Below are 19,168 nucleotides of genomic sequence, written 5' to 3'. Positions count from 1 at the left end.
CTATTACCTCCTCTTACATGGGCAGAGATATTATCTAGTACACAGTATTTCAGTAAATTTACGTTCTTTTGATGAAATGTAGCAAAATGTCTGGCAATAGAGTATGTTCTGTCTTCATTAATAATAGCCCTCATATGTTCAAGCACACGTTTTTTTGCTTTATGAATTGTACTACCAAAATAACACTTATTGCATGGACAGCTCAAAGCATACACACAATGGGGGTCATTTTGACCTCGGCGGTCTTTTTTAAAGACCGCCGAGGGACCGCCGTGCGGAAGACCACCAGTGGTGGCGGTTTGCCGCTTGGCCTATTATGACTGTTGGCAGCTCTCCGTCCTTTTACGGACGGAGAGCCGCCAACAGCTATACAGGCGGGAGGCGGGGAAGTGGAGGTAGCTCCACCTCCACTGCCACGCCAACAGAACACCGCCCAGCGAATCACGTCCTGTGATTCGCCGTGGCGGTGTTCTGTTGGCGATGTGGTGTCGGCGGAGCTGCCCCCATGGCTCCCGTCCCCTCCTGGAGGATCGTCGAACCAGGTAAGTCGATCGTCCGTGAGGGGAGGGGGGTGGGGGGTGTTGGGTGTTGTGTGGGTGCATGGGGGTGTGCGTGTGTGTATGTAGAGGGGGTGTGTGAGTGCGTGTATGCCTGCGGGGGTGTTGTGTGTATGGGAATGAGTGCATGTATGTCTGTAGGTATGTCTGTATGGATGTGTGCGTGTATGTTTGAATGTGGGTGTGCGTGTATGACTGTGTGTGTGGATGTAGGCATGTATGTCGGCGTGTGTGCATGTAAGTATGTAGGTGGTGCATGTGTGCGTGTCGTGTGGGTATGGGTGAAGTGATGTTGGGGGTCGGGTGGGGAGGGGGGCCCTGCCACCTTTGGGGGGTGGCAGGGGTGGTGGGGGTGTAGGGGAGGGAGTCGGGGTGGGGGTGGGGATGGGGCTGACCCCTATCAGTGCCAGAGAAGGAATTCCCTGGCACTGATAGTGCTTACCGCCATGGATTACATGGTGGTTCAAACCACTGGAATTCCACGGTGGTAAGCCAGGTCCAAATACTGCCGGCGGTATAGTGACGGCCGCCGGGCTGGAGACCCAGGTCTCCAGCCCGGCGGGCGGAACGGAGAACCGGCGGATGACCATGGCGGTAATCGCCATGGTCATAATTCCACAAAGTAACACCGCCAGCCTGATGCTGGTCTTACCGCCGGTTCTCCGCCTTCCGCCAGGGTCATAATGACCCCCAATATTCTGTGTTACAATTCAAATGCTTTTTAATTATGAGTGTGCTGTGATAACTGAATTTCTCGACAATTCTTACTACCCTTGCATGCTTTGCACTTTCCACAAATAAAAAAGCCCTGAACTGAAAATTCTCTGCACTTTTGTGTAGCCTGGCTCAAGCTTGTACACAGTTTGTCTTTCAGAGAGGGACATCTCCTGAAAGTAATTTGAGGTTTTTGTCCTATCACATCTGCTAGATGTTCATCCATTTTTAGTATATCCCAATATTTATTCAAACTCCGTTTCACGTCCCACACCTGAGTGTGGAAGGTCGTGATACATCTTATAGTTTGGTTCTCCTCAACCTTATCTGTATTGCACTGAATCAATAATTTCTCGCATTCTAATGATAACACTTTCTTACAAGTATTATCTATAAGACTGTGTGAATACCCTCTCTCAAGGAATCTATTCCTCATAATTTCTACTTCCAACAAAAAAATCATTGTTGTCACTACAATTCATTTTAGCTCTCAATAGTTCCCCATAGGGAATGCTCTGTATTAAATTCCTAAGATGACAACTGTTCGCATGAAGTAGACTGTTCCCTGCCGTTGTTTTGCGGAACAGAGTACTTGTTAATCTCATACATCTAACCTGTAATTTAAGATCTTGGAATTCTATGTCAGAGCGATGTATATGGGCTGTAAATTTAAGATTCATCTGATTGAATGGTTGTCATCATGGCTACCAAAAGGTGTGGCCCCTACCTGAGGCAGATAAGAACAAAACCTGGACTTGCGGATTTTCCCTTTACTCCAAGGCTGCGAACAGGAGTCGATCCACAGAGGAACCAGACAGAGCTAATGAGAAATTACTAGGGGAATTTAATCTAGAATTACTCTTTTTCCACTAACTCCTCATTTCTTGGTAGACTCATAATAATAATTTTCCACACGCTTGAGATTACTAGTGTCCTCTGTTATCTGTAAATTTAGAGATCAGATAAATCCAGACCCCTTTCCATGGTGATCTTAATAAGCCAGATCCCCTTGTGAAAATCTGGACACATCACTTACAAACTTGACTTTCTCTGATAGACTTCTCTCTACTGGTTTCTCCACATTACCTGCCTGCTGCAGACCATCACAAACCAGCGTGCAGTGAACACTTCCAAAATAGAAGTTACAATAACACCATTTTTTAGAGATAGCTGCACAGGGCTTTATGAACCAGAAAATGTCACACATTTAACAGTTACAAAGGGCTTCAGGAAGGAGTGTTGGCATTTCAGCTGCCTCAGGGATGTTCCCCCACTCTTGTGAAAAAACAGGATTTTCTATTTATACTTGGCCTGTCTCACATCAGTTATGTTCTTATCAGAGAGATGTATGGGGTTCTGTTGTGTGTCCATAACTCCTCAAAGGGTTTTGAGTACTCCCGCCAGAAGGTGTGTAATTTAGTGGCCTCACTGAGATTGTGTTGTCATGATATAGTTGTACTTATTATAGTTGCAGTTATAGGGTTCTTCAAAAGTATGAGCAGGTGTCAAGGCCCTTTGGTAGACCAGGAGCAGGCTTTTGGATTGTTTGGGCTTGTTTGGGTGTGGGTTTGTAGTGTGGCCTGTGTGGGAAGTGTCTTGGTGCCACTATGGATTTAAGTCAAATGAAAAAAATGGGGTCTCTAAAAGAGGTGTGGCCTATGTAATCAAGGTTGTATCTTAAACACATAAACTAAATGTTCTATGATTTCCATATTGTGCCACCCAAACAGTATTTTGTGGGGGTGGGCAGTGAGCTCCGCTCCGCTGGCGGACCTAACAGAGTTTTTGGCACTTTCAATCACAAACCCCATTAGCCCCACCAGCAGAGTGGAGCTTACCGTGTGCGTACTAAATCCCAGTTATGGGCCACACAGCGCAAGCGTAGACAGTCTGAGCTTGTGCTGTGTAGCCCGTAACTGGGCTGCAGTGCGCACTCACCCGACGTCAGCGGCGTTGAGCTGCTCACCGGCGGCCCAGCAGTTCTGGATGATCCAGGGAGGCAGAGAGCCAGCCAGGCCACTGGCAAGGAGGACCCCCTAGGAACGAGGACCCAGGTAAGTCCCTTTCTATGCACACACTGGTGCACAAAAGACCTGAAACAGCAGCTTCCGCTACCTACAGTCCTGACCTATAATTCAAGCCAGGGCCGTAGACAGTGAAAGCTGCAGTTTCAGGCCTCTTGTGCACTGTTGTGCCCCATGTAGTTAGTAACCCCTTGCTGGCATACTGTCAAATTTAAATTTAAAATATTTCACTGTGCCATTTTTTGTGTCATTTTTAACACCTACTCAGAGAAGACGTTAAAATGATGCTTACATAATAATCTATGTGCCTCCTTGCACTTTGCTGCATTAGCGTTACATTTTTTGATGCTAGTGTAGCAAATCGTCACCTTAGGGTCAAAAATGTTGATGTTATTTTGCTAACGACCGCCATGGTGCGCCGTATTATAAATACGGCGCAACCATGGTGTCATTAGGCTCCGGTAGGGGGGGGGGTGCAAGAACAGTGGCGCATCATAGCTGACGTGCTACATTTTCTTAAACATGGGCCTAGAACTCTAAATCGTGGCCGGTTTTTTACACTTGGAGGATCTCAGTTCCAAGTAGCAGAGTAGCATGCCCCGCGGAGCATCCATCGATCACAAATTGATGTTTGTTCACCTGCAAAGTTAAGGAGATCAATATAGGGCCCGATAGGGACCCGCTTCAGTGTCTGTTTTCAATTGCGCCAGAGTCTTAGACCCGGACGGACCCGGCCCACTTAAAGCCCTGGGTGCTGATGTGGTATCTGAGCTGGGCTCATGTGCAGAGATAGTTTAAGTTAACAAGCCAATGGAGGGGTGTTGAAGTGTAAGTGTGGTCCGTATTAGAAGTTTTTCTGTTATTTCCTGTGAGAGGTTTTTGTTGTTGCGCATGATTGTCAGGAACCTGTTATTGTGTGGCTGCAAACGTGTAGCCACACTTAGAAGAGCAGCGTGGGTCGAGGGGGGTGAGAGATAATTGTGGATGGTTCCCACACACAAGGCGGCAGCCCCACGTCACAAAGACACGCACGCTCCACTGGGTCAGGCCCAGAGATACAGGACAGGGCAGCCAGCACATGCTCTCAGTGCAGCCGTCTGCCAGGGTGGTGCCGGCGCTCTGCTAATTGCTACAGTAGCGCCGCGGGGAGCTTCAGCGCCACTTTGTAGCATCAGCCACTTAGCAACAAAAGTAACATCTCAAAAAGGAGAAACACTGCTTCCAATGAAACTTCCCTCCAATGCGGTTGGTGCATTGGCACGGGTATTGTGGATTTCCCAGGCCCTTTTACAAGTCTGGCAAGAAAGCACAGCACCCTTAGACAGCAGCATGGACTTTCTGCAAAGTTCCCTGAAAACTCAAGGCAGCCGACAATTGCTTGGCTGTGTTTCGAGACAGTCAGAACTTGGGCTGTGACTGGTTTTTGTTGACAATGAATAAAAGCAAACACTGCTGGCGTTTCTTCAATAAAAGACAATCTACAGCAACTTAATGTACAAATGAGATGGTGAGTGTGACCTCTGGCTAAGAATGGGTCATTGCGTGGGAGAGTTAGATTAGCAGTGCACATGGTTATGGAGTATAAAGCAATCACTGTGCCTTTTTGTGTCCCTGTGCACCCTGCGTAATAATGAAAGCGCTTGTGGCTGAGCCAGCACTGAGGGACCTTATGATAAGGACCTCAGAAACTGCAATGACAGCATGTTTGGATACAAGGATGAAGTGAATCAATATCTACCACTCAATAGTTTTCAGAGATGGGCCAATTAGAAACAAAGCACTAAGCGGCATATTTACCAGAAGTGGCGCAGAGCAGACGTTGCGCCAAAATCAGCAGAGCCGCCCTGCGTCACTTATTCTTATACAAGAATACGGCACATCCCTGTGTTTCCCGCTGTGCCGGCGCTAAATTAGCTGTCGAGCACCAACCCAGTCTCCCTTGCGCCATGGTGCAAGGATGGCTGCATTGCGGAGGAGATTGTTGTTCTCCAGAAGGGGACACCTTCATGCACAAAAACAATCTTCAATGGCGATTTGCTCTTTCTATGTGTGCTGCAGAATTCAGCACACATAGAAAGAGCTAAAAACAAGGAGAAATGGAAGGATTTCTCCTTGTTGTATCATGCTAACACCACCCCTGGGGTGGCGTTAGATTTTGGCACTGCCTCAGGTTTATGAAATCTCGTAAATCTGGGGCAGCGTCAAAATGCAATGGGTGTTGAGGGGGCACGCCCACAGCACCACCCATTGCACACCCCTTCCACGCAAAGTGCTGCATGTGTAAGAGCCGTATATACAAGGTTGTGTTAAGCCACATAAAGTGGCTTATTAGCGTCTTGTAAATACGGCACATTGCCATCGGAGCGTCACAAAAAGTGACACTCCGGTGGCGCTAGTGATTTGTAAATATGCCCCTAAGATAATTGGGAACTCTTTTACTTGAGGCCTAACACAATAAGAGGCGAGCCAAGGTCACTTGTAAACCACTGATCTTTTAATAGACAGCTTTTTTTCTGATGGCAGTATCAAGTATTACCATTAACAAGCCAGTTACAGTCAAAATATCTTTATTATATTATTAATCATAATAAAGAAAACATAATTATAAAACAGGTGTAGACATACATAACAATGGAGGAAGTTTACAGTGATTCACCAATTCTGATTATAAAAGACAGAATTTACGATAAGATTTTGCAGTCTTTAAAAAGCTCTCAACATCTTTACATTCAAGAGGTGCACTAAACATCTGTAAAGAATAAAGTGTGGATTTATGTTGTCAAAAACCGTTATTCTTAAGAACACAGTCTCCAAATTGTCTATCAAAGTTTTGTAAAATGTGAAATAAAATGCAAAGTGCAAACATGTTTGGTAGGAGAATTCATCACATGGGGATACTGATATGATGACTGAGTTGAATTGTCCTGGGGGGGCACCAAAGAAGTCTATGGCTTGAACCTAAACAGAATCTTGTAAGCAGTGTGGTCTACAAGCCTATGTGGTTTGGATGATAATATTTGTGTACTAAAGGTTTATTAATTTCCTCCACCTTTCTGGCTAGCATTGTGTTGGCAAAGAATTTATCCCTTAACCGTGTTTTTCCCGCCTGTAATATTCATTTCGGCTACCATATAAATCCGGCCTTCCTGGTGTAATTATTTTGTCTATTTATATGCTATTGTATGTCATTTTTGATGGGACAAAGAAGTGCAATGTGGATAGTTTTTACACAAAAGAATTGTGAAAAATGTGGTGCAATTTATGTGTGAAAAAAGAAATTGTCAAAAGTTGTCTAAGAAGAATGTGATACATTTTTTAAAGAAGATCTTGGGTAAGTGATTATGTTGGATTCATATCTGTAATTTAGGTGAAGAGGTCTAGAGGGAATGTCTATTTATGATTATTGTGCTATTTCCCCCTATTCCTGGACCTAAGTTGAATATTTGGGAGTACCCTTTTCCTGAGAGGTACATTAAAATAGGAACAAGTCTTGCCTGCACAATTGGCATGTTCTTTCACTTAAATTAAAAAAAACATTAAGATCAACATTAAAAACAATACTGCAGCAGGGACATAGCCCCGATGTACTCCCTGCACTAGTGCAAATTATTCTGTACATTGCCCACCTGCTTTATATATTACTGATGCCAAAAGCTCATTATGCAAAGTGTGTGAAAAGTAAATTAAAACCTTATCCAAAACCATGCATGATAGAATGGTCCAGAGCTTTGACCGGGTAACTCAAAAAAGGCATTGCTGAGATCCATAAATGACAAAAACAACTGACCATGTTTGGTTACCATGTGTTTGTTGACTATCAGGTGCGGGTTGAATTATTGCTTTATTGTGCCAAAGCCAGCTCTAAATCCATATTGTACCTCCGATAGCACTTTCATGTCTTCCACCCATTTTGGAATCTATGCAGAACTACTCAGCCAAACACTATAGCCAAAGAATCCAACAAGTAAATGGGTGTCTACCAGTCTTCCTTGTTACCTTATTTAAACACTGGGACTATAAAAGCAGTGTGTCATGAGGATGGTAGTTTCATAGCACAACCTGAATTAATAGCATTGGTAGTAGTGGGTGCCCTGAATTCTTGGTTGCATTTATAAAGATCAATAGAACCCCAATCAAGGCCTGGATCCTTGCCCATGGAGGTCTTTAAAATTGCATTGATCACCTCCAGCAGCTCAAACCTGATTAGAAGAGGACACGTGGGTGTAGGTATATCAATGTCCGGTGCTGAATGCCCCTCAATTGACAAATTCACTTTTAACAATTAACAATTTACCAATTGAGAATTCCCAAGCTTCCTCCCGAAGTGCTAGTCTCCTGCTCTTTGTATTGAGTTTACAGCTAAGTCTGCAACTCCAAACACCTTCTCGGTCCCTCTGGTTGCTATTTAGGGCTCATCACAGTAATCTGCAGTCATCCTGCAGGCCCTACCAAACCAGCTGGGATTATCTAGTTTTATATTTCTTACCCAGTCTAATAAAGCAGTCTTAATACATTGGCCTACGTCAATAGTAATCAATCAATAATTGATTGCTCATATTTATTGTCATATTCCTAGCAATTGTTTTTGTTTTTATCGTGTCCTCATTTTGCAGGTTGGAGCTTCCTACGAGAGAGACAGCAGAAGATGCTCACCCTCTGCCCATGCGCCACATATCGAGCAAGACATTTCCAGAATCAGACTTCTTAACTGTGGCACACCCTGGTGGAATCACGGATTCGAATATTTGTCTCAAATCATCGGACAACTATTAGGTAGATTACCCAACCCTTGAAGATGATCATGCTTTCCATTAGTTTTCTAGAGGGACCCACAAATTCACCCCGTTTGACGTGAAGCGATTGCGATGAACTCGCCAATTCGCTTAGCACAGCGGGCCCAGTTAAGGACATCCGGGGCAAGGGGAGACAGCCATTTCAAGCAGATCTTCATGCCAGGAGAATGAGTGCAAATAAAAGTAGTCTTTGCTTTTTCACCAAGTTAATTATTGTCCTTTCTCCAGTGAGAATCCAGAAATAACCAACTCAAGGCTTACCTTGGCTTTACTAAGCATCTCAGATAAGGTCTTACCCAGATCATGCCGAAAGGGTTGAATCACCAGGCAATGTGCGAACATGTGTGGGTCATCGGCTAGTTCCAAGCCGCATTTAGGGCAGCACTTCACCAGTTGTTTTCCCAGACTTGCTAGCTTTTTTGTGTCCAGTAAGCCCTGAGTAAACAGATGATATTTTTCAGAGTGTAGCAGATTGAAGAGATTAATGTAAGGAAACATGAATACTTGCCAGAAATATGTGAAATTCAGTATTGGTGAATCTCTTTTCCACAGCTCCTCCGGTACAGTGAAATCTTTCTCGTTGCCTTGCACCATTCTCCAGTACCATTTGGCCACCTCTTTCTTTATGGGAGTAGTTTCCTGTGGTAGTTTTTCAAACACCATAACCCCATTATTATCCTGCATTGGTTTACGTGCCTAACATGCCAACTGAGAGTACTCAAATCTAGGCACTCTACCTTCCATTGACCCTGACATGTCCTCCCATGAGATTAACGTGCCTTCTTTAAGAACCTGACCCCATTTGTTTATATTTGCTGTTTTCAAAGGTCTTGCTAAAGTATTCTGTAAGCCGTCTGGAGTCCCGGGGAAATTCCATATAGGGGCGAGTTACCTATAATAGGGTATCCCAACTAAACGTCTAATTTGCACCCAGGGATTGCATACTACGTTCAATGCCTTTAGCCTCACTTTCCTAGATTTTGTTTATTTTTTGGAAAATTTGTATTTCCAAACTTGCACACAAAGCACTTATCTCCATACAGTTGATTTTTTAGCATAGCCTTAGACATGCATCCTATTGGTGAGCCATCCTCTTCCCTTAGCAATGTTCGGTTGTGGGGTACTATGGGCCAAATATTGGCGATCCTGAAAACAGCTCCAGGCTTTACTTTGCAAACTGCTGGAACTCTCAATGGCGATAATTATAGGAGGAGATTCTAATGTGATACTCGACCCAGTATTGGATAAGTCAACTGCAAGGAACACAGCTATCTCCCCAAGAATGGTGGCACAAGCGAAGTTACTGATAACGGACTTAGGGCAATGTGATGTGAGGAGGCACAGAGTGGGTAGGAACAAGGATTTTACTTTTCATATTAAAAAGTATGGACACTTCTCTTGGATCGTTTTTTACTTATTAGTTAATAGGATGGCCAATAGTTTGGGGAGGGTGGATCATTTACCAAAGCACTTAACTGATGACTCCTCTGATAGGCTTGATCTTAATCTGGACATGCAGTGTGAGTCTTTGAGGAGAATTCTTGACAGGTCATTAATACTCAATCAAGAGGTAATCAGCCAGTTAAAAAAGTAGACAAGGACTTAATTTGAGGTGAACGAGGGATCGCCCCCTCAGCACATATTTTGGGAATCTTTTAAGGCTTTTCTTAGAGGGAGGATGATTAGCCTAGCAGTGTGGAAGCCTAGAGACTCTAAACATAAATTTGCTCATGTGGAAAAGAAAATATCGCAAGCTCAGAAGGAAGGGAGTGTTCAAGGTGCAAACCAGGTTCTTCCTGAGTCCAACTCCAACGTTACGGAGGCAGGGAAAGAGCTTGCCATTTATCTGGGTGGTGTCTGAAGCACAAAGTGGGAAGCCAGTAAGTTAGCTCAGAATGAGTATGTGGTAGGGTGTGGCAAGCCACTGGCTTGGAAATTGAAGGTGGAAAGTACAAGGAACGTCATCAGAAGGGTCAAGGTAGAAGGTACAGGAGAATGGTGTACTGATGAGGCTGAAATAGGTCAAGCCTTCTCAAATTTTTCTCAGAATCTAGATACTGAGGATTTGAAGATGCTGGAGGAACAACTAGAAAGGTGGCTAAGGGAGTTGTCAATCTCCAAACTTGAACCAGCTATGAAAGATGCCTTAAACCAAGGAGTGTCAGAAGAAGAGCTCAAGGCGACAATGAGAGGACTGGAGAAAGGGAAGGCTGCAGGCCTCAATGGCTTAACTAATTAGATGTATGTTACCCTGGTAGAGGAGCTATTTCAATAGTAGTCAGATTGGGGGAGGGTATTTTTTCAGAAGGAAACTTCCGACCAAAGTTTTGGGAAGAATCCTGGTAAAGACCCAAAATTATGTGAGTCATATAGACCATTCTCGTTGCTGAACTGTGAGTATAAGATTTACACATACATTCTAGCAATGGGATTGGACAAAGTGATTGGTGGCCTGATACACCTAAGGGGGCGACAGTTACGTGAACTCAGACATGGTCTGGTGGGGGCCATAGATATGGCTACAGTTGGGCCAGTTCTATCAACAGTTTTGACATTTGATGCAGCCAAGGCCTTTGACAGTGTGAACTGTCTCTTTTTGATTAAAGTGGTTTAATATAATGATTTGGGAGAAAAAAAATTAAGAGCAATCCAGTCAGTCTACAGTGAGCCATTGTGAATGGGAAACTGACTAGGAAAATCGCAATGAAGTGAGGGACTCCAGGGTTGCCCGCTGTCACCTCTGCTTTTCAATCTATATATTGAACCCCTAGCAATAAGGCTGATGCAAAATTCAGGCATCATCCCCTTTATGTACAGCGGCTCGGAGAAGAAAGTGGAGTTATTCGCCAATGACCTGATGATCTATACGTCCAACTTAGTAGCTTTGTTTCCAAACATCCAGCAAACTTTGGAAGACTTTGTCAAAGTTTCAGGCTACTTAGTGAATGCACAGAAAACTGAGGTCGTGATAATCACCTCCTAAAACAGGAAATTAGAAGTTTAGGGATAACAGTGGTACAGGATGACTCAATTGAATTTTAAAAGAGTAATGCTGACCAACAAGAAGCTTTCGAGGGCTTTGCTGTGCCTCCCATTTATGATTTTAGAGTTAACATCATTAAGATGTCGATCTTGCCTTAGTTTACCTTCCTCTTTAATGCAATACCGCTATGGTTCAGTAAGACCTGTATTAAGGAACTGCAGGGAGAGATGAACAGTTTTATCTGGGCCTCTAGAGGAGTTAGAATCTCCTGGAAAAAGCTCTGGAGGAAAATGGTTGAGGGAGGTAAAGTGTCCCCGGATTTTCAACTTCACTGCTGATCTTTCTAGTTAAAAAATATTAGAGCATTGCTAAGGGGGGAGGGTGGCTCACCCATAGTGCCTATGTTTAAGGCTATGTATATTCCTAGCAATTGTTAAGTAAGGATATGTTGGGCCTAAAAATGTAATTACAAAGCAACAAAAAAACATCTTCTAACATTCCTGATCCCCTTCTGTCTGTGTGCTAGGCCAGTGATTTCTTTCCTTGGGATCCACTATGTTTTAACATGTAAATTTAACATTCCAATGTTTGTATTATGGTCACCGAATCCACTCCTCACCCTGCCCCAGGACTGAACAAATGAGGCAAATGAGTAAGTGAGAAAGATGTAATCACTCATAGTCTCGCGGCCTTACCTGTGGCTTGGGATTCAATTTCCCGATTTCCCAGAAATTACAGCTAAATTCTATAGATTAAACTGGAACAGATACCCCCTGATACCTATAGATGGATATTTTGATGCTTTTAGTATTCCTAATGAGAGGCCCAAGGGTGTGCCTTTGGATCCAGGTTAGGCATTGTACTTCCCCCAAAGATGTAAATTAAAATGCCACAGACTATCACATACCCTTTCTCTCAATATCCATATGGCTTCAAATAATATATTTATACTGCTCTGCTTATCTTGAGAGTGTGCATCATTATAACAATGTAATGGAAAAAAAATTCTTAACCAGATAATCCCAAATTGAATTCCTGTGTGAGATGGTGGACTTTCCATGACATTACACTCCAGGGAAACCTTAAACAGGGCCACCAGGTCCTCCCTATTTCTACTTCAAGTGGAGGGGACTACGGGCAAGCTATAGCTGAAATAGACTTGCCAGGTTTTGTGTTTTGCTCCCACGTTTCTTGCAGTAAGGTGCTGTCATACTTGTAAATATATAATAGCCAATTCCCATTCCCTATTCGAGAGGCTAAGCTTGCTATATTCCAGCTCATGTGTTAACTACGTCGACTCTTTATGATTATGTGATGGAACCATCACCTCCCCTGTGCTATCCCTCCTGTCTTCTGGACCTGCTAGGATGGTGGTCAGAGCATGTGCCAAGTACTACATCTGGTATGCCAATGTCAGTATTGTTTCAAATGTGCTGTTATGCTAAGAATTACCTCCATTATACCAGCAACAATTTGCAATGGGTGTCTCTCTAAGCCAATAATTACCTTCAGCATGCCAGAGACAACTACAGATTCACAAGAACAACACCACATTCCCACCCACTCATTCTCACTTACATTCACTCACTCAAACTCACCCACTCATTTTCACTTATATTCACTCTCTCACACACATTTTCGCTCTCACTCATCCTAACACACTTTTTACTCTTCTCTCACTCCTCATTCAACTTCTTTTACTTGTACTCACTTTCACTCATGCACATTTGCACTTGCCTGTATTAACATTTACTCTCATGCCTTCATTCTCACTCAGTCTTTCTCATTCATTCGCAGTCACTTACTCTCATTCACACTTGTGCTTACTTTTACTCTCACTTATACTTTCTCATTCTCTCTTACTCACTTGAAGCCACTCTCACTCACTTATTCTTGCCCACTCTGAAACACTAAGTGTCACTTATTCTCACGGTCTGTCTCAGTCATTCTTTCTCACACTCCCTCTCATCTGTTACCTTACTTATTTACACTTATTCTCACTCCTTCTTACTCACTTGCACTCACTTCTACCCACTCTTTGTCACTCACTCACTCTTACTTGCACTCACTCTAACTCTCAATCATTCACTGATTCTCACTCACACTCCCTAACTTGCATTCACTCTTACTCATTCTCACTCTCACTCACCTGCACTCACTCATACTCATTCCCACTCATTCATTCTCATGTGCATCAAGCCTTACTAACACTCACTCATTCTCACTCACTCTGACTTACTTATATTCACCATCACTCACTCTCACTCACTAAATCGCTTACTCTCTCACTTTCACTCAAACACACAGATGCCTTCAAAAATACACATGCTTTTAATCTTACAGACACACACTGGCCACATGTGTGCACACAACATTAAAATGCATTGTTCACTTCCCTTGCTGTCTGCACAGGTCCTGTGTGGGCTCCTACTGCTCCATTTACCTTCCGGGCCACCGCACAGTTCCTTCCCATTTGAACCAGCACTGGACCATGAAACTGAAACCTCCAACCTGTGCAGTTCCAGGTATCAGGTTGCAGTCCCTGCTTTTTCATGCCATCTTTTCCGAATTCTCTGACGAGTTGTTATAGGGTAGCTTTAAAGGATGATTGGTGTGTAGACCTGGGCATTCCAAGGCATGAGCCTATAGCACCTATAGTTACCTTTACCTGTGGCACTTCAGTACGTCACCGATGGAGAGGCAGTAAGGTGTAACACAATCCTGAGGCCAGGCCTGGGGCTTCACTGGCCCCGGACAGTCTCTCTGATGGCTGCTGCAGGTGCTCTCATGTCCTTGTGCCAGCTATCAGTTAGACATTGTCACTGGCTGCTGCTGAACCCGAAGCTCAGCATTTTGTTAAAACATCCTAAAAGTTAATAATATGTTATTATTAACTGTTGGTATAATAAAAACAGTCCAGAAAATGAGGAGGGCATTGCCCTCAAGCCCAAAGGGCTCTTAATTGACATCCACACACTGTCCGGAGGCACTAGCTTGAGGTCCTTATGTGGTACTTTCTGTTATCACCACTTTAGGCTTGTTCAATTAATCAAATACAAAAGGCAATAGGTTCACAGCAGCTCTATGTTGGCTAAGGTGGGGTGGAGTGGAGGATGTTAGTTCACCTACTGACTGCCAGGGGTCTCCCAAGTGTCCCTTTAGTTGTACACTGAAATCATGTAAGGGAGATGGTTCTAGTCCCCTCAGATGTCCAGATACCCACAGTCAGCTTCCAGCGTTTGGAGCCACCTGCTTCATCAAATGCCAAAACATGAACAAGAGTCTGAATCCTCTATAGCATTTGAGCTCCGGTTAAAATGGTTTTCCTGGCCCATCTCCTGCAAGCCCCTTGTCTAGCTCATCTGAGTGCCCTAGATTTTTAGCCTTCTGATAATTTCTCCAAACATACAGTTGCTTATTCACTATCATAAATCAAATTTAATTTTAACATATTCATGAGTATGATATATGATATGAATAACAGCGAAAACAGAAATAAGATGTATTTACACACTGCAGTTAGTTGCATTTTAATAGCATCACAACAGTACTACTAACCTACTACAAAATTATATTCACTCACCTGCAAGCAGAGGTCTAACCTCTTACTTTTCAATCTTTAATCTCAGCCCGACTGCGGAGATCTCCACACAGGTACGTGTTAGTAATAAGTGTGGGAGGGGCGGGATGAGTGGCTGGAAAATGTAGAATATTTATGAATAAATGTAAGTGATTTAGGGAGGACTAATGAGGACTTAAGGGAGCTATAAGGAGGTGTTTAGGAAGGGAAATGCCTTACTCACAAAAGAGTAAGCCCGTTGTTATACACAAACTGATACTTATATAGTTATTACAGCCATAAGAGACCCAAAACAGTTGTAAAGGTTTTTAAATTTAACGCTGTGCTACGACATTTCCGTGCCCACGTAAGCGCCATATTTGCAATATGCCGCAACATGGAGGTAAGGAAAGCTTAGCACCACAAAGAATGCAGCTAACGTAAGCGTTGTGTCACAAAAGTAAATGACGCTATTGCCGGAAAAGTGGCGCTAACCTGATTGCAGCACGTTACGCTAATCGTAATAGCATCACTTTTCGTCTAAAAGTAGAGAAAATGTCAAAAAGAAGCCTGAAAATAGAAGAAATGAGAACTCTGGACAGGAGAGACCCCAGAGAGACTCCAATGAGGCAGGTACCAGCCAGGATGCCCATGCAGAGTCACAGGAGAAGGGGAAAAGGAAGAGGAAATGCAGGTTCAGTCAGGAGGAACATTAAATACTGATCACAGAGGTGACAGAGCCCCAACACCAGCTCTTTGTCACCTCCATATTGCCAATATGTAGGAAGGCAGTCCATAGTAGATAAAGTCAACAGTGTGGCAGAGGTCAGAAGAACTGTGGTGGACTGTAAGAAGCGCTGGCGCGATTCCAAGCGCAGAACTAAAGAGAAACTGGCCAGCAACAGAAAGGCAGAACTGGAGACCGGAGGAGGAAGCCCCGCACTCCAGGAGCAGCTGGATGAGCTGCAGGAGATGGTGGCAGCGGTCATCCCAGATGTGGTGGTGGAAGGAGTCCAGGCACAAGACACTGCAGCAATTGTGAAGCTACAACAAACAGAGAGTATGTTGCGGGGGGCAATGTTGTAACCCACAAATGACATAAGAAGGAGGCTCTTTCGTAGCAATGGATGCATGCTAATGGGTTGCATGGGGGCATAATGGCTAAACGTCAAATGCATGTCATGTCCACTCATCCCCTACCAGCTATATGCACGGACCACTTCACTACCTTCACACCACTACTTTCACTGTGTCAACTGTACCATCTAGCCATTGCTGACTCGCAATGGGCAGCACGGACCAGGAATGTTGGGCATGGGGGGGCACCAAGGGCTGGAAAAGGCCTGACTGTACCACTGGAAAAGGACACTAATGTAACTTGCACACAACAGATGGGGCTCCACTGTGCCATGTGCCTATGAAGATACATCAGCACCATACTGCAAGAGGGTGTGTGTTGAGGGGATGATTGCTTTTGGGCATGAAGGGACACCTCCTTGTATGGACAGGTGGGTGCATCTTACTATGTATGGTGCAGGACAATGCACACAAAACAAGAGATCCCTTCTACAACACATGTGGGGTGACATAAGGACCTGGAGCAGTCCCTAAAATGCAGATCTGGCAATGCAACATATTCTGCCTGATTCCATGGGTCTTGCATAGGTACAACACAAACAACACCCATGGCATTCAAATGCCTTGCAATGTACACCAAGAAATGGATAACATGCAGATGCAAATGTAAAGCTGCGTAACTGAGAGGTGACATGATTTGGACATGTAGACTTGCACTATATGTCACAAGAGAGTTATCCAAAGGTATGTCCTGGTGGCGCTGTGTGCAGCCAGGGGCCCATGAATAAGAGACTTGATGTGTGGCTCAGTACCATTAAAATTAGGAAAAAAGTTGAAAACGTAGGACTAAATAAAATAGCTAGTACAGTAAAACAGTGACATATCTCCATCCAGAGACTGAAGAAATCCCTCCTGCCAGCTGCCTTTCCTCGACTTCCAAGACGATCTTGATGACCAGCTAGTAACCATCAATCCAGACACCATCCAGCAGATCCTGGGTTCCATCTGGTCACCATCACTGGTTGTACGGAGGACACACAATGTTGTGAGATCTCCAGATGACTCACCCAATAGAGCACACACACCACCTGCCAGCTCACACAGAGCCCTGGACTCCCAGGAACCAGACATCATTTTCCAAAGTCAATTGGTAGTAGTCCATCGGGAGCTAGCACAAAATGTGTGGGTGGGAATGGAGACCATGGTGGGCAGCTTAGTTGAAGTACAGAGATGCCTTAGTCCCAATAGGGACAACTCTGTTACAATCAGAGGCATCCACGCCTCGCTGCATGGACTAAAGCAGTCCCTGGCTTAAATCTCTGGCGTCCTTAGGCAGAGGCACAAACAAATTATCTACCAAAGTGGTGCCAGCAAGGTTACCAACAAGCTGGGGAAAATGCTCACTGTCATGCAGTCCTTGCAGGAGGAGCTGGTATCCATCAAGGAGTTCTTGGCTGCCTACCACCGTGACGTTGCTGCTGTGTTGATAAACCAGCAGTTTCTCCTTGCTTCAGTGATGCCTCACATTTTCCCACAGATGACAGCTACTGGGACCTAGGATTCAACTTCTTCTGCCCCCGGTGTGTGTGTGTCCCAACCTTAAGTCCAACTCAAGCACAATCCCTGGCACAGGGGGCACCGCACACATCAGAGGAAAAGGTGTGGAAGAAACTAATACCACCCATAAAACATACCAGCAGCTACAGTCTATGGCCCATGGACAGTTTTTATTTAGCTCTGTGTTTAAGATCATGCCAATGACGCTATAACAATCTATGTCCCCACTTCTTTTACCCTCTGTTGACCAATCAGACCTATGGACTGTCAATATGCCCCATCCTACATAATGGCAATGTGATCACATCCTGACTGAAACACTCCTCTTTCACACGTCTGGTTACATGCTCCCCTCCTTCTTGTATCTCATTGGGCATTGAATGAATTGGGATATCTCATGGGGTCTATATCCTGTGCAAGTAACTGAATCAATAAATCACAATAACACATGGAAATAAATGCACGTTACACATGATCTGTGTCAATCTGTATCTGAGGTTGAAACCATTTGAACAGAATGCATCATGTGACGCTAAAACAGGGTCCATGTACATAGAAATGGAGATGTGCATTTCTACAAGTGAGCAAAATATACTGAGGCGTGTCATTCACAAAGTGTAAGATGGGACACATGAAAAAGAGCAAAGTCAAAGTGTGTGCCTACAGTAGCTCATGATCTACAGCCCAGCCCCAATGTAGGAATCCTAGCACCATGCTTCATTGTGTGGCAGGCTTGCTGGTAATAGCTGCAGCATGTGCAGGAAGGTGTCCCTTTCATAATGACAACAGTCTCCAATGTATCTTTGCATTCTTCATGTGTGTTGGAAAATTGGGCATACATAGTGAAAGTCAATCTGTGAAGAAATAATCATATTACTCACAAATGTACCAGGTGTTATGGTCCTGTGTTGTGTAGGGTTTCGTTGGTGTGCTTGAGAAGATTGAATTGGCTGTGCTTGGGAACGGGGAGCCAATGACACTTCTTGAGCTGTGCTGTGAAGTGGGTGTAGTGTGGGAGGTCGAGTGTGAGTCTTGCAGCAGTGTTGTGGATGATCTGGAGTCTCCTTAGGAGTTGTTTGGAGATTTCATCCTAGTGTTGCTGTAGTCCAGACTGCTAGCAGTGAGTACTTGTGTGACAGTCAGTCTGGTGTTCTGAGGCAATCCTTTGAAGATCTTTTTTAGCACGCATGGGTTGTGGAAGCAGAAGGTGCACACAGCGTTGACTTGAGCTGTCATGTTGAGCTTATCATCTAGGATGAACCCTACATTTCTTTTGTGATCTGTGAGTGTGGGTGTTGGTCCTAGCTCTGACAGCCACCAGATGAAGTCCCCTGTGGAGGTCTTGTTGCTAAAGAACAGTATTTCTGTTTTGTCTGAGCTGAGCTAGAAGCAGTTGGTTCGCATCTAGTCTGCCACCATGATGAAGTTGGTTCTGGTGGTGGTGGTCTTGTCCGTCAAGGAGAGGATGAGTTGGGTGTCATCTGCATAGGAGATGACAGTGATGACTGGTGATTGGATGATGTTGGCAAGCAGTGCCATGTATATGTTGAAAAGGGTGCGACTGAGGGACAATCCCTGTGGGACTCCGCAGATCAATTTCTTGGTCTCGAATGTGAAGGGTGGCAGCCTGACCCTTTGAGTTCTTTCCGTGAGAGAGGAACAGATCCATTTGAGAGCAGATCCCTGTATGCCAGTCTCGTGGAGTTTTCTGATGAGAGTGTTCTGGGAGACAATATTAAGGTCTCGGAGAGGTCGAGCAGGGTGAAGGCTGCTGTTCCTCCTCGGTCGAGGAGGATTTGAATGTCGTCGGTGGCTGCGATGAGTGCTGTTTGGGTGCTGTGGTTCTTTCTGGATCCTAATTGAGTGTTGTCTAGAAGATGGTGAAGTTTGAGGTGGGTTGTGAA

Source organism: Pleurodeles waltl, chromosome 10, assembly GCF_031143425.1.
Source record: "Pleurodeles waltl isolate 20211129_DDA chromosome 10, aPleWal1.hap1.20221129, whole genome shotgun sequence".
NCBI lineage: Eukaryota > Metazoa > Chordata > Amphibia > Caudata > Salamandridae > Pleurodeles > Pleurodeles waltl.
Note: the sequence above shows the minus strand (reverse complement) of the source record.